Source organism: Chiloscyllium punctatum, chromosome 34 (genome assembly GCF_047496795.1).
Source record: "Chiloscyllium punctatum isolate Juve2018m chromosome 34, sChiPun1.3, whole genome shotgun sequence".
In the NCBI taxonomy this organism is placed as follows: domain Eukaryota; kingdom Metazoa; phylum Chordata; class Chondrichthyes; order Orectolobiformes; family Hemiscylliidae; genus Chiloscyllium; species Chiloscyllium punctatum.
In genome coordinates this window covers 13,622,919-13,638,422 of record NC_092772.1, presented here as the reverse complement: position 1 = coordinate 13,638,422, position 15,504 = coordinate 13,622,919, and the positions used below count along the sequence as shown (strand labels likewise).

Genomic DNA, 15,504 nt, shown 5'->3' with positions numbered 1-15,504 from the left:
TAACGTGAGAGAGGAAAAATTTAAAAGGGATGTGAGGGACACATGTTTTTCACACAGAACGTTTGTGTGTGTAGAATGACTTGCCAGATTTAGTGGCAGAGTCTGGTGCATTCACAACATTTCAAAGGCATCTGAATGGGTGTATAGACAGGAAGACCTCGGAGAGATAAGGCACAAATATTGGCAGAAATGTATGGATTAATTTCGGTTATCTATTCAGCAAGGACAAGTTGGATCGCGGGATTTGTTTCCATTCTGGACAAGTCTGAGATGCTGCAGCCACCGGCAACAGTTTGAATACACCATTTGCAAAAAAAAAAACGCATGATGTTTGTTACTCAGTCAGCGAGTTTGGCTATTTTGTTTGGAGGGTGGATGAGCCCAACCGATCCAGAGATGAAGGTTTTCCGGATATTTGCTGCCAATGACCATCCTTCTTGACACTTTCCCAAGTTCGCCATCAAAGATATTGGCTGATGAAAAATACCTCAAGTATCGCATTACCCACATTGCTCTCCAGCGAATCCAAAAACTGAAAGCTCTTAACGTGGAACAGAATCAAAACTGAAAAGGCAGTACCATGATCAGACACACCGAAGCTTAAGTGCTGTCTGTGAGGCACTGTGAGTCGTCTCTGACATGAACTGCTCGCACAAATAACAGCAATGCAATTCCAAACCTACTGGAGATTTAGTGTATTGCCAAGCCCCAGAAAGTGCTCAAGTATCATAAAACAAAACACAACAACGAACCATTAAAAGTGAACATTTCCAATTGTATCCGTGATTAAATTAGGCCATCAATGCGCCGGTGCCCCCATCTGATCGAGAGAGCCAATCACCTTTCTCCCTCACCAGGACAGTAATGAAGGAAATGAAAGTATAGCAACGTTTCACATCGTGATTGCCCACCTTTTTGCCACAGCATCAAAAAACGGTGAACAGATTCAATGCAGGATCTTCTTTCGAAATGATGGTGAAATAACTATGTCTATTCACTTTCAGAGTAAACGAGGAACAAAGCAAGTTGTCTGCAATATGAATAACCAACGTAGATTACTTTGGTCCCAGGTTCTACTGATGCAGAGACTTTCATATGAAAAGGTTCCTTGGGTGATTGCCCTACACCCAGAAATCTTCTGGCTGCCTTCTGTTTGCCCTGACACATTAACCTTGTGCTGCTCTAATCGAATTTGTTGTTCTTGCCATTTGTCCGTATTGCTACAAGGGATAGCTGGTCGTGGCAACTCATGACTGCCACACAAATTCTTTGCCAAAATTGGATAGTCCCGCAACGTGATTCGCAGTGCACGAACTTTGCAACGAGTATATGCCACGCGGCAAGTTAAAAAGCACGCTTCCATTTATTAAAGTAAGTTTCTGGGAACTGACAGCCAGATTCCTCCTTACACTCGGAATTATGACAACACACAAACCAACAGCCTCTCTCAGAGACAAGTGACCAATGCCCATCTTGTGCCGGACAAACGTAGTTAACAAGATTGCACGCAGGGACTGCACATAAAACGATAGAGGAGAAGCAGACAGACGACCATCGAGCTGCGTTCAGGCAGTTCAGTTACCCTGTAAACCCCATGCACAGCTGTTCCTTGTAGGTACACACAGGGATATGAGTGTCTCTGACTCCGGGACTTGGAACTCGGATTATATGACCGTCTGCAGCACTGGTTACTTCCTTGTGTGAGGTAACTCCCGATGGAACATATGTAAAACACGATAGCTCATTGAGAAATACGTCCAAAATAGTACCCAAGAGACGTATTTCTGTTGTGTTTCTAGTCCTGTTCCTGACATGACAGACAGCATTGTACTTATTGTGTGCTTCCTGACGGTTGGGTGCATGTTTCCTTGATCGCATTGTGTGCAGTAATCTGCGTTTTAGCTGCAATTACGTGCGTTTGAAATCCAGGACCACCGGCCTCGATTTTGTTTTCCTCTTCTCGTGCGCAATTGCAACACAGTAAACGATCAATTAATATTGGGAAATGATATACACAGGCGTGTGAAAAGCTCACTTTCCGTCGCAATTATGCAATGGTTAGAGATCACTTTGATTCAGGAGATAAGGATGGAAAGTGTGTTTGGGTAGAGATGAGGAACATTGAGGAATGAGGAAACCAGCCGGTGTAGCTTACAAGAACACTAACAGTAACCACAGTGTAACAAAAAACGTACAGGAAAAAATACCGCCTGTGAATGATAAAAGAAGGCAAGAATTATGGGAGACATTCATTTCCCTTCTTCCTCTCCTGTTTGAATTGTAAAGAAACTTTGAAGAAAAACAATCGAAAACTCATATATGCCCCATCGAACAACGTGCGCCATACCTTGGTCATTGACTACTGTAGATTAGAATACTTACAATGTGCAAACAGGTCCTTCAGCCCAGCAACTCCACACCGACCCGCCCGAGCCCAAATGCATTCCTCTCCTTTAACCGCGTCAATTTAGCACGGCCATTTCAACAAACCGGTACATTTTTGGACTGTGGGAGAAAAGCAGAGCAAGCGCACGCAGCCACGGGGAGAATGTGCAAACTCCACACATTCAGTTGCTTGAGGCGGGAATTGACCCTGACTCTGTGGCATTGTAAAACAGCAGCGCTCACGATGGTGTCAGCGTGAGATGGGACTTATTTGCTTTCTTTAATTGGGAAAAATCTCTGTCATTGTGAGCATCTGGAAAGACCAGTTCCTTCGCCAGAAAAAGAAATGAATCTCTGGGGTAATTAGGGGCTGAAAGTGAATCGTATCACATTGAAGTATATCTACAAGCGACTTAATCTCTGTCTTTTATTGGGAACCATCTCTTTCAATGTAACAATCAGGAAAGACCATTTCGTTCGCTAAAAATAGGAATGAATATGTCACTAACCTTAGTTTGTTTCATGTCCAAGAATACTCAGATCAATAGCTCCCTTGATTACCTCTGCTGGTCATGTTCGCAAAGAGGTCTAGCAAATTGCCAAGTGTGATTTTCCTTTCAATAAATAATGTTGAATCAATTTTGCTGCAAATATCTTGTCCTAACTTTGTGCTTTTCTTCTTTTACATTGGTGTCTCGCACCTTACAAATGACAGCAAAGGTATGAATGGAGATGGAAACATGTAACTCAAGTCAGCGGCAGCTTTCAATGAGATCACGGCTGATTTGGTCAGTGCTCAGGGTGCGGAGCTGTCTGTAGTCATGGCCGAGTGGTTAAGGCGATGGATTAGAAATCCGTTGGGGTTTTCCCACGTAGGTTCGAATCCTGCTGACTACGTTATGAATGCTTTCCTGCTGGAACTATTCAAAGTTCAGAAAGCCTGTTTTGCAAACCAGGCCTGTAATTTGATTAGACTTGAGAAACTCGAGTTCTTCATCAGAAATGCTCCACATTTAAAACATTATCTCTGTTTCTCTTTCCAGATACACTGCTTGACACATCGGGTTTCTGCAGTTGTTATTGAACGTCCTGAGCAGAAGTGCTGCTTTTCATTAGATTCCTTTCATCCCTTGTCCTCTGTTCTCTGACTCTGGTCATTGGCAACACTTCCTCCTGCTCATCAGAGTGCTCATTCCCCTCTCCCATCATTACAAACGACCGCAGGAAATTGCCACTTAACCATCTTTGTTCCAAAGTGAAACTCACCAGCCTAGGAACTCTCTCCACCAAACGGGACTTCTCATCCCTGGACATGGTGCAAGCCAGAGGATTGTGAAGAGTTACTGTGAAAATATTGTCAGTTGGCAGTTGGAAAAATGTTTAGGAAGCATACCATATAATTTAGGCTCCAGCTTTGGAAATCTTGAGAAACCCTTTGGGAAATGGAATCATAGGAGATTGAAGAAGTGTAAATTGTCAGTCCGAGTAGAGGAAGGGACATTGACTCTGATGTTCTCGGCACAGGAACTGATCTGAGACATTGAAAGAATTCTCGCTCCCGTACGCGAGGAATACAAACTTCATCTGGACTGTGGGACAATGAAAAACTCTGGAACACTCAAGACAATATCCAAATATTGACTGAGATCACTGCAGTACGAGTACTATAGATGGGTCAGTTTTTGTCCTGTGTGTGGGGGAGGGCTTCCTGACACAGTATGTAGACATGCCTTCAAGGGAAGAAGCCACTTTCGATTTAGTACTGGGTAACGAGCCTGGCCAGGTTTTAGATTTGGAAGTAGGTGAGCACTGTGGAGTCAGCAATCACAATTCTCTCAGGTTTTCTTTCGTGATGGAAAGGGATAGGTGTACTCCACGGAGCAAGAGTTTCAGCTTGTGGAAGGGAAATCACGATGCAATGAGGTAAGATTTAGGAATCGTAGAGTGGGTTAGGAAACTGTAGGGGGTGAGCACATTAAAAATGTGGAGCTTATTCAAGGAAAAGCTCCTGCGTGTCCTGGATAAGTATGTACCTGTCAGGCAGGGAGTAAGATATAGAACGTGTGAGCCGTGCTTTACTAAGGAAGTGGAATCCCTGGTCAAGAAGAACAAGAAGTCTTATGTTAGGACAAAACGTGAAAACTCAGTTAGAGCGCTCGAGGGTTCCAACGATATCAGGAAAGACCTAAAAAGAGAGCTGAGAACAGCCAGGAGGAGACATGAGAAGTTGTTGGCAGAAAGGATCAGGGTTAACCCTAAGGCTTTCCATAGGTATGTCAGCAATAAAAGGATGACGAGAGTTAAATTTGGGACAATCAAGGATAATAGTGGGAAGTCGTGTGTGGAGTCAGTGGAGATAGAGGAAGCACTAAATAAATATTTTTCGACAGAGTTCGCTCTAGATAATGAAAATGTTGGCGAGGAAGATACAGAGATACTTGCGTCTAGACCAGAAGAGATTGAGGTTCACAAGGAAGAGAAATTAGAAATACTGCAGAGTGTGAAAATAGATAAGTCAGCTGGGCCGGATGGGATCTATCTGATGTTGTTTAGCAAATGCACTGCAGGACGGTACAAATCAAATTGATGCTAAAAACGGCTCGTTTTGAGCCGCTAATTTGCAGTGAAGTGGTGGCGCCAATAAAAGGTGTCACGCAGCTCGTCGAATTCCACATCCTGAGCTCGAAATGACCAGATGTCTCTCGCTGAGTTTCGGCAGGGTCTTGCTTAGACGACACCATGACACGTTTTCACTGGAGTGGATCATGAAATCGCGTCGGGACTGCGAATAAAACGATGGACACTTCCAGCAGAGAAGGAGGCGACCCTGAAGCAGGCAGCTGAGGACAAATGTTTCTCCTTTACCAGTGAAAGGCACTGCTTCACAAATTGGAAACTTCGAAGTGAAGCAGTGTTGGTGATTTTCTTCGCTGCTTGTTCACCTTTTTAATTCTGATTCCGTGAAAGTCCATGGCATTACATATCGACATTCTGCCAGCCCTGAGCGTGTCTCTTGGGCCAGTGGCGTAATGGATAACGCTCTGACTGCAGATACAGAAGATTGTAGGTTCGAGTCCTACCTGGCTCGGGGGAAATGTCTGACTTTAACCGTGCTCCACGTTGATGCTCCCCTTTGAAGCCCTGCCGGGACGTCGCTTCTGTGCTTCCACATTTGAAACTTGCATTTGCCCTGTTATCCATTTCAAATTCCAGCTCACCACAACGGCTTTGGGGGTATCTTTCTGTGGGTGAAAATGAGCATGAGTTCCTCAAAAGAGTTACAAGTCGTTGTGCAAGTGTCATACATCTGCCCCATTATTGTGCCATTTAAGAACACAGGATAAAGTCGTTGACATTTGCCCTGGGAACATTAGAACACACGAGACTCTGGGCCAAAGTTGGAAACTGCGACTGGAATAGATGGATCTCTGATTAGCCGCAATGCACACAGGCGGAATGGCCTTTTCCCACTTTGTGAATCTATGAAGACAAGTTGAAAATAATCTGCAACGAAAATGTTCATAATGGGTGTTTTATTTACACCAAATACGATAGTATCTATCGCCTTGTCTTGTTATTTACTTGTGAGGATTCGGTACTCTCAGCACCGTGGCCTGAATCATGTTCCCGCTCATGGAATGGTTGTATTGTTCAGCTAACATGTCGGTGTACCAGTACTTCTGCCGATTTTCCGATGCTAGCAGGTCATTGGTTTTGTCCAATCATTATGAATGTTAACATAATACGAATAGCTGCAGTTGCTGGAAATCTGAGCCAAAAACGAAAATTGTTTGCAGAACACAGAAAGACTGGAAACAGAAACATCGACTTTCTGCTCCTCGGATGCTGCTGTGCTTTTCCAGCATTTTCTGATCTAATATCAGGTTTCCAGCATCTGCAGTCCTCACTTTTGCCTAGTTCCTTCAGTGCCGCTGGTTCCCAATTCAAGAACTCCATCTCTAGCGGTTTCATGTCTGTACCTCCATGCTGTCGAGTTGAAGAGTGAAGAAAAGTAACTCACCCCCTCTACCTCTGCGGTAATTAGGGGCTGAAAGTGAATCGTATCACATTGAAGTATATCTACAAGCGACTTAATCTGTCTTTTATTGGGAACAATCTCTTTCATTGTCACCATCAGGAAAGACCATTTCGTTCGCTAAAAAAGAAATTAATATGTCACTAACCTTTGTTTGTTTCATGTCCAAGAATACTCAGATCAATAGCTCCCTTGATTACCTCTGCTGGTCATGTTCGCAAAGAGGTCTAGCAAATTGCCAAGTGTGATTTTACTTTCAATACATAATTTTTCTAACTTCTCAGATTTATTCCTTCAGACCATTACAATCCACTTGGGCCTTGCCCCGGGATTTTCGATTATCTATTAATATTTTCATATTTTGACCCTGATCCACAGGGCATGTCAGGGACAGCACCAGGAGGACAACAGAAATGCTGCTCTAAGCTCCTATTTTGGATGTATTTCTCAATGAGCAAGAGAGTGTGACATGTGTTACATCAGGAGTTACCTCACACAAGGAAGTAACCAGTGCTGCAGACTGACATATCATCCGAATTCCAAGCCCTGGAATCAGAGGCATTCAATATTCTGTGCATAACTGCAAGGAACATCTGTCCAAGGCGTTTTTACAGTCCAGATGAAATTATGAATGCAGCTCTCTCGTTGTCAGCCTCCTTTCTCCTATGTCGTGTTTCGTGCAGTCCATGCGTGGAATCTCATCAACCACGTTTGAACTGCACATGATGGGGTATTGGGCCTTGTTTTCTCGTGAGTTGTTGTCTGAGTGAGGCCCTCGGTTTCTGTGCTGTTATATGTCCGAGTGTTCGGAGGAATCTGGATATCGTTTTCCAGAATTTGTTTTTAACACAGGGAAGCATGATTTAAAAATTACCTCATAGCAAATCCACGTTGCGAACTTTGTATGCCATGCATTTGCGAATGAAGGTGGGTGGATATTGGTTCTTGGCAAAGAATTTGTGTGGGCGTCAGTCCAGCAGTCCCTAGTCGCAATACGTACAAACGGCAGGGGCCACACATTCGGCTAGAATAGCACAACAATAACAGGACAGTGCAAGCAGAAGACAGGTAGACAATTCATGGAAGCAGGGCACTCATCCACGGATTCCATCCATTGGACCCGATCTGCAATCCCAACAAACGGAAGCAGTGGGAATGAAACCAAATGAATTCGTACCAAAACATGAGAGCAGCGCTTCACAGGAACCTCTGCAGCGCTGAGAATGTCACCCAGAAAGGGACGAAAAGTCTGCAAACCATCTTCCTCGCGTCACCGAACTTTTCGTCAAGAACGCCAGAAGCATCCGAACTTCACATCTTTCTGCTCCAAAACACTCCGCTTTTCCACAACAGAAGTGATTTGTTCGAATAGAGAATTCAAACGTCCACAGAGCAGACATAGCTGATTGGTCCAGGATCAGACTTTTCCCTTCTGTTTCAGTACCAACAAAAGAAATTGCAGGAAAATCTCAGCAGGTCTGGTAGAATCTTGGAATGGAAAACCGAGTTAAGTCTTCAAGACCAGTGACACTTATTACTCCATGTCCATTTCCGTCTACCTATTTTATTGAATATCTCCTGACTCTCAACTTTATACTCAGTTTCTCTTTTATTACTCCGTCTCCAAACTTTCTCCCAGTCTCAAAATTTAACAGCAGAACTGTTCCACCTCTCACCTCGCCGAGTTATGAGATGAGGACTTCGAAATGCACGATTAACTCTGTTTCTATTTCCTTAGATACTGGACGGTCAGAGACCAGAAGGCATCGGAGGACAGTTAGAGCTTTCAGCCCATCTGGTCTGCCCGCCATTCGGTCATGACTCATATCGTTCCCAAACCAATTTTCAGCTTTCTATCTGTGACACTTATCTCCCCTGAATTTAGGATCCAGTCTTTTTCCCAGAGTGCGAATGAAACTGTCCCAACCGTCTCCACATCTGCTGGCAGCTGTTACACCGTATCTGTGTGTGATCGAGCTCAATTTCAGTCCCACACAGCAAACACGTCTGTTCTGAGCAATGCAATCCCCGCTGCATGACAGATCGATCGGGTCTCTGACCCCACGGTTTTTCTGCGAGGCAGTAGTTAGCTTCTTCACCACCCACGGCAAGGACCGGTGCTACAAAATGTGGGGACAAAGAACGATAGGCACAAGAGTTTGTACAGGTTAGGTCGAAAGGGTTATTGTCAACTTCAGTGGAATCCCTGCTTCAGAGTCTGGGTTTGAATCGCCCAGGCCTGGATAAAATTCCAAGTAAGGAAATGAAGATTTATTTCTCTTCTTGTGGCTACTCTGAATGAAAACCATTTTCTGCTTCCACAGAGAGCACAGACCCGGTGCTGCCAGAAGGAATCTAGTGATTGATTGCATCCAACTGGAATCATAGAGTCATGGAGATGTACTGCAGGGAAACAGACCCTTTGTTCAAACCTGTCCATGCTGACCGGAAATCCGAACCCAATTTGGTCCCTCTTGCCAGCACAAGGCCCATATCCCTCCAAACATTTCCTACCCATATACAATTTCAAATGCCTCTTAAATGTTGCAATTGTACGAGCCTCCACCACATCCTCTGGCAGTCATGGCAGCACATACACCGAATAAATTGTCACTGCAAATCCCCTCTAAGGATCTCACCTTTCTGAGCTGAAACTATCTCGCTGTTCATTCAATGTCGCTATGTCTAATTCTTGGAACTCCCTCCCTATCGACATCATGGCTGTATCACTGTGTTGAGCACTTCGAGGATGAAGTAAAGTAACTTACCATCTCAATCTCTTGAGTAATTATGGTTGGGCAGTGAAGCCTATCCCAAAGAGTAACGTGCATTCTCCAGAATTCCTTTTGAAAAAACTGCAGTTTCCAAGTGAACATCCAAAAGTGGTCCAGAACAAAAGTAAAGTTTCGAAGGGAAAGTAGGATAAACTGAAAGTCAATGATGACTGAGATGAATGAGGCAGAAAGTGAGTGAGGAGCTGTTGGTACAAGGATCAATGTCAGTGCTAATGGTTTAGCTCTTACTGCCCACTGTTAACATCAACTCACACACCACTCCTGGCAAATTCACCACAATTACCCTGGTTACTTGGTATGAGTTTCCCTCTGTGCATATTCAGGGGGTAAATCGGCGCTGAGAGGATGAACGCATACTGTTTATCCTGTCAGGTTAAAGAGGTGAAGGCATCAGTTTGAAATCAAAGCAAGAAGAGGTTGCCTCTTCCTGTACATTTTCAGTGGACAGTCACCAGCTGTGAACTTCTTTCCTGCACAAGCGGACGTTGATATAAATTCTCATCGAGCAGCTTTATTGCAGAAAGGTAGTCCGATTAACTGTGATCAAATACTTCATTAAATGCCCTTATTGATTTGAAGAACCGTGTCTGTGGTTTCGTCAGTTAAAGCATATGGTAATAACAAGACGTTAATGGTGTCAAATGCTGTCAAATGTTCTGTACATTGAAAGTTCATTATTTAAGCTTCTTGTAAAAGCAGTATCGTTTATCCAACATCCCGAAAGTGACGGGTCAGCATGCTTCTTGTGTTTGAGCTCAGACCGTTATTATTTCGTACTCCCAAGCCCTACCACCTGATGTGGACCCATTAGTCTATGTTCTATCCTGATAATTCAACGCCGAGTTCTTTTTACTCTGTTCGACAAGGATTTGTCTATCTTTTCTACTATTATTGTCCGTCCGTCTTTTCAATTTTTTTTTGGGAATAATGAAGAGATGCAGGAGACACTGCAGACTTGCAGGACAATGTTGCCGTAATAACGCATCCAATGAGATAATGGCTCTCATTGTCTGCTGTCACCATTCATTGATTTTCGGCAAACGGCAATGGCACCATAGAAATCCTATAATTGGAGTGAAATTGCTTTTTTTCTGGTCTATTATGAATACTATTTAGAATTGTAAAAGCTCATAACGTTTTGAGTGAACAAATGTCACCTGATCTCACACCTAAGTAACATAGACATTACTTGGAGGCTGTGAGCCCAGTTCTACACATTCTGGCCGGGGGTGGAGGGCGTACAAAGCCATGGAACAACCTCCAATTTTAATACTTTTCCGAGAGTAGAAATGAAAAATGAGGGATATTGACAGACAGAGAGTGGGAGAATGTAGAAGAGAGTGAGATGATACAGAGAGCCAAACAGAAATTCTCCATTCACCATGGCTGCTCATAGACATAAAGGAGAAGAAAAAGGTAATGAATGCCTGCCTTTCACCATCTCAGGGCAACAGCAACAGCATTCCAGCCGATAAAGGAATTTAGCATTTTTACAGATGACGTCTGTCAGCTAATGAGAGTTTCTGGTAAGTATGGTGTTTCGCGAAGTGAAATTGACAATTACCCAGGCAATAAAACAATAAAAATCATAAGTAGCCTGAATCTGTGATATGAAACATTAAATTTCTTTGTCTCCACAGATGCTGTCAGGCCTGCAGAGTTTCTCTGTCAATTCCTGTTGTTGATTCAGATTTCCAGGATTCACACTTCTTTGTTTTATGCTAGTCTGAATCCTGTTTGTGAAAATACTGGATTAATTGCCAGTTCCATACAAATTCCCTGCTTTGAGAAGGTTGTCAACAACATAAACGGTCAGAGGAAATCCCCCATTGCTACAGCAGTGAGACCACTGAGTCCTTAACAGTAGACTTCCACGGAAAGTGAAATATGGCGCTGTATGTTTTCTCAATGAATCCACTTTTTCTTTCATTTGTGATCATTTTAGCTGCACATTCAGTTTATTTATTTCTTCCATTTCTGTCAGCTTGGAAAAGGCCTTTCTGCCCATCTGCAGTTCGGGCCATTGGACATTCATCTTTTCGAGTCCAGGAGCTAATATTTCTTGGAGGACCTTCTGCACTGCATCTCGGGTGGGATGGGTGCGAGGCTGTACCGCTCTATTCACCTGTCTATAGATATCGGAGAAGGGTCTATCTATTCCACACCACCAGGCTTCCTCATCGCTCTTCTGAATCTTGGTTATTATTACCCTTGCCAAGTCACTTCCTTCTTTGATAACAGGAAACCGATATCCCGTGTCAGGCGTACCTGTAGCTGAGATGGATACTACTCAGTGCCAGTAACTGGGTACACAAGGATCTCTGTGTAAATATTTATTGCCTTATTTATAGTCGTCCTGGTTACCAAACGGGCATGGGTGGCATGTGAAGGTCAACTTAACATCCTTGGTTAAGATTACCGTCTGCTGTTGTATCCCAGACACCCCTGCCTTCATAACTCGTCCTGCCATGCAGTCCCATATTTCTATGAGTCTTCTAATCATTACTTGCACTTATTTGGATCCGGTGTTGTCCAATGTCTCCTCAAGGTCAACTACACGTTTGCAACGGCTGGCGTGTATCAACGTGGCTCTTTCGGCGATCTTAACAGCTGTCTGTGTTGTAGGGAGCCCTTGGAACGGTCCCAGCCAGCTCTTCGCCTTCATGCTTTTGCTCCTGAAGTCTTTCACCACTATCCAGTCTTCAGGTTCTAGATTGTGCATCTTCCCTTCTGCTGATTGGGGTCGTACTGCCTTTCTTTTGTTTCTGTATTTGAGACAGAAGTGTGGAGAGATTTATACCGTAACATAATATCTCGTCCTCACAGTGGTCTGTTATCTGTTTTACAATCGGTCTTGGCCAATTCCTGTATTGGGCCACCTTCCAAACAAAATCTCAAACGTCCTAATATTTACTCTTCCTCTCCTTCATATATATTAGCACAATTGGAAATGCCTTTGTCCATGTCACCTCTAGTTCCTCACAACATTTTGCAAATGTATTTTTAAGGATAGTTTTCTCTCTTTCCACTGCCCCACCGCTCGCTCGGTGGTAAGCACAATGTTGCCTCACCTTTATTCCCAAGTAATCACTGATCTGCTGTAGGGCAATATTTATAAATGGCTTTCCATTGTCGCTGCTTAGCCTTTCAGGGATGCCCCATCTCGGAATTATTGCAGTTAGCAAAGCCTTTGCTACTGCACTGGCATCCTGTTTAGACGTGGGAGCACTTCCACCCCATGGGAAAACATCAACTATTACCAGACAATGCCTTTTCCCTTCGCTGGGTGTTAGTCGGGATTGGGGGTGTTCTGCCTGATCCATTTGTATTCCCCTCCCCACATTATTAGTGGCACAGATAACACATTATTCACCTTATTTTTATGAGTAATGAGTAAATTCCTTTCTGTATCAGCGTGCTGAAATATTGTCGTGCATCCCCACTTTTGACACATGGTCCTTACCGTGTGTTACTTTGGCATAGAAAGGGAATAAAGATCGTGGTAGACAGGGTTTCCCACTGGTGCCACACCACACCCATTCCCTCATTCTGCACCCTGCCCTTGTCCATTCACGCTTCTCCTTCGATGTGGCCTGAGACTGTAACTCCCATAAGACCGTTTGGATTACATATATTTGACACACACATGTCAAACTCACCACTTGGCGGCTGATTGGCTGCTGTCCTTGCCGCTCAGTCTACATTTTCATTGCCTTGAGAAATTGAAAATTAATTTTTCCTGTGGGCCTCACATTTACATACAGTGATTGATTTAGGCAATCGGACTGCTTTCAGGAGGTCAGAGATCAGGCCATATTATGTGATTGGCTTTCCAGTGGAAGTCAAGAAGCCCTTGTTTTTCCACAGGGATCCAAAATTATGTACAACCCCGAATGCATTTCTGTTGTCGATGTAAATATTCACTGTTTTTCCTTCGGCCAATTTACAATCCTCAATCAACGCAATCAGCTCTGCTGCTTGCACTGACAGATGAGAAGGAAGTGATCCCACTTTGACTACCTCGTGGGTAGTTGCTTCAACATACCAGACACTGGCCTATCTCTTTGCTTCTGAATGCTGACCTATCCACAATAAAACCCCGTATCCAGATTCTAAATTGGTGAATCCTACACGTCTGCTCTCGGGCTTCAAATGTCATTAATTACAGCGACACAATCATGTGGGTCTTCCTCTCCTCCTGTGGGGAGAAGACAAGCAGCATGAAGGACGTTACATCGCTTTATTGTCATGTTAGGCTTCTCCAATAGCATAGCATTGTATGTGAGCCAACGTGCAGCCGACATGTGTGCTGTGTCTTGCTCAGAAAGCAGTAAGGATACTGCATGAGGGTCCAGTCGGTTTAATTCAACAAAGCCGACTATGTCCCTGGAATCTACAACAGCCTTTTCAAATGCAGGCACGACACAGAGGCATTTATGCAATCCTGCCGTTACGGGATCTAGGTTGAGGTGAAAAATAAGCTACTGGCCTCAATTTACTACACACAATTCTGCATCAGCACAAATGTCATGCAGGCACGCTTCTCATCCACTGTTTGTACAAAAGGCTTGTTTGGATTTGGAATCCCAGTGTCGGTGTAGTTTGGAGTGCCATTTCAATTCAACAAAGGCACTCTAGGCCTCAGGGGTCACTGCAACGGACTCTAGCTCTGCAAACCTGAACCATGAACGATGTCACTTTTAGGCGCCGAAAGGTTTGCGTAATGCGGATTAAACATTCTAAGTAGGATCGCATGACCAAAAAGGATAACAATTGTTTCTTCATGTGAGGCTTTGAATTTTGCTGGTTTGCTTGAACTCTGTCTTGACCAATGGCCTTTCCTTGTTCAGAGATTAAGTGACCTCAGAACTTCAACTGTTGTTCCACAAGTTGTAGTTTAGCGACACTAGATGGCAGAGCATCGCAAGCCTTCCTTTCTCACATTGTTTCTCTGTTGATGCTGTGATTAAGCATTCGTTTACATACTGCAGAAGCGCTGACCCCCCCCCCCCCCCCCCCCCCCCCGGTTAAAACAAGAGTCTCCATACTCCTGTTCATTATGGTAAGGACTCACAGTAATCTTGAAAATGTCACGTGAAAGTATACCATTTGCCTTTGAATGGAAAAGTGAACAAGAATTGACTGTTGGCGTGTAACGGTACACAAAACAAGGCATTTGCTAAATCCACAATAGAGAGCCATTTACATCCGGTGGAATTTGAGCCAATATAATATAGGGGTTGGGAATATTTGGGGTGTGCGGAACAATAGCGTTCTTGATAACCTGCAGGTCATGAACAAACCTCCATTCCCCCGATTCCCCTGGAATGTTTGCCTTTTTGAACGAAAAAAATGGGTGTTCTCACCAGTGATTATTCACGGGGGATTATCACACCAGCCTATCAGAGAGATTCAAAGACTGGGGTAATTCCTTGCACAGCCTCGGGTTTTAACGGCTCTTTTACTTTGCAAGGACGATACTCAGACTTCGGGGTTATTCTTAAGGATTCGTTTGAGCCCCACATCGTGTTTGCCTTTTGCCCTGAAATCAGTTGGGACCCTTCTTAATCTTGGGTCCGAGACATCTACCATAGGTAAACGCCAGACGACACTCCTGCCGGGGATTACCTGGACTGCCCTGTCTGCCTGAGTTAGCCAATTTAGTTTCTTCCTATACGTCCTTATAACTGCATTGAAGCAGACACCCACAACGACCCTGAAGATACAATCTTTCGTTTTTTATGCCTGTCGTACCCATGGTCCCAAATTCTGACACCTGTTGTTGGATGCCTTCTCCAATGATCCGTGAGGAAAAGAGCCTTCCACATCAAAAAAACAGGGTCTACTTACTGTCGCAGATACTTAAAAAAGTTTAAAGTGACAGCACATCTGTGATCATTCCAATAAAATTCACACAATAACAACTGATCTGGTTTAACCAATCTCCTGAACCAATCCTTCTCTTCTGATTTGACAGGACCATCGCGGTTTATGTGTGCTGTGCTGTGCAGCATATCTCCAGCAAGAAAATCGGTGTTAATGGGATTAACATGGCTACTTGCTTCCTGGGTGAGTGAATCGCTCACGGAACCTATCTCTCTCTGACACGCATCAGGGGTCGTGATTCATATGTTCCAGCCTGCACTGTTAACTCTTCTTTTTGTATTACCTGAAAGCCCGTCGGGGTACTGCGCAAATCGGACCCCAGTCTCACTATGAGATCCCGAGACATCAGATTTAAAGTACGGAATTCCGATAACAGAAATGAGAATTGGAATGTTTCCCCAT

General features: G+C 44.0%; 1 non-coding gene across 1 annotated transcript; it reads left to right on the top strand.

Annotated features, from left to right (window-relative positions):
- Window positions 1-3,200: 3,200 nt before the first annotated feature.
- Window positions 3,201-3,282, top strand: trnas-aga (transfer RNA serine (anticodon AGA)). Its single transcript has one exon. It is a non-coding gene; the product is annotated as a tRNA-Ser (tRNA).
- The last annotated feature ends 12,222 nt before the right edge of the window (window positions 3,283-15,504 follow it).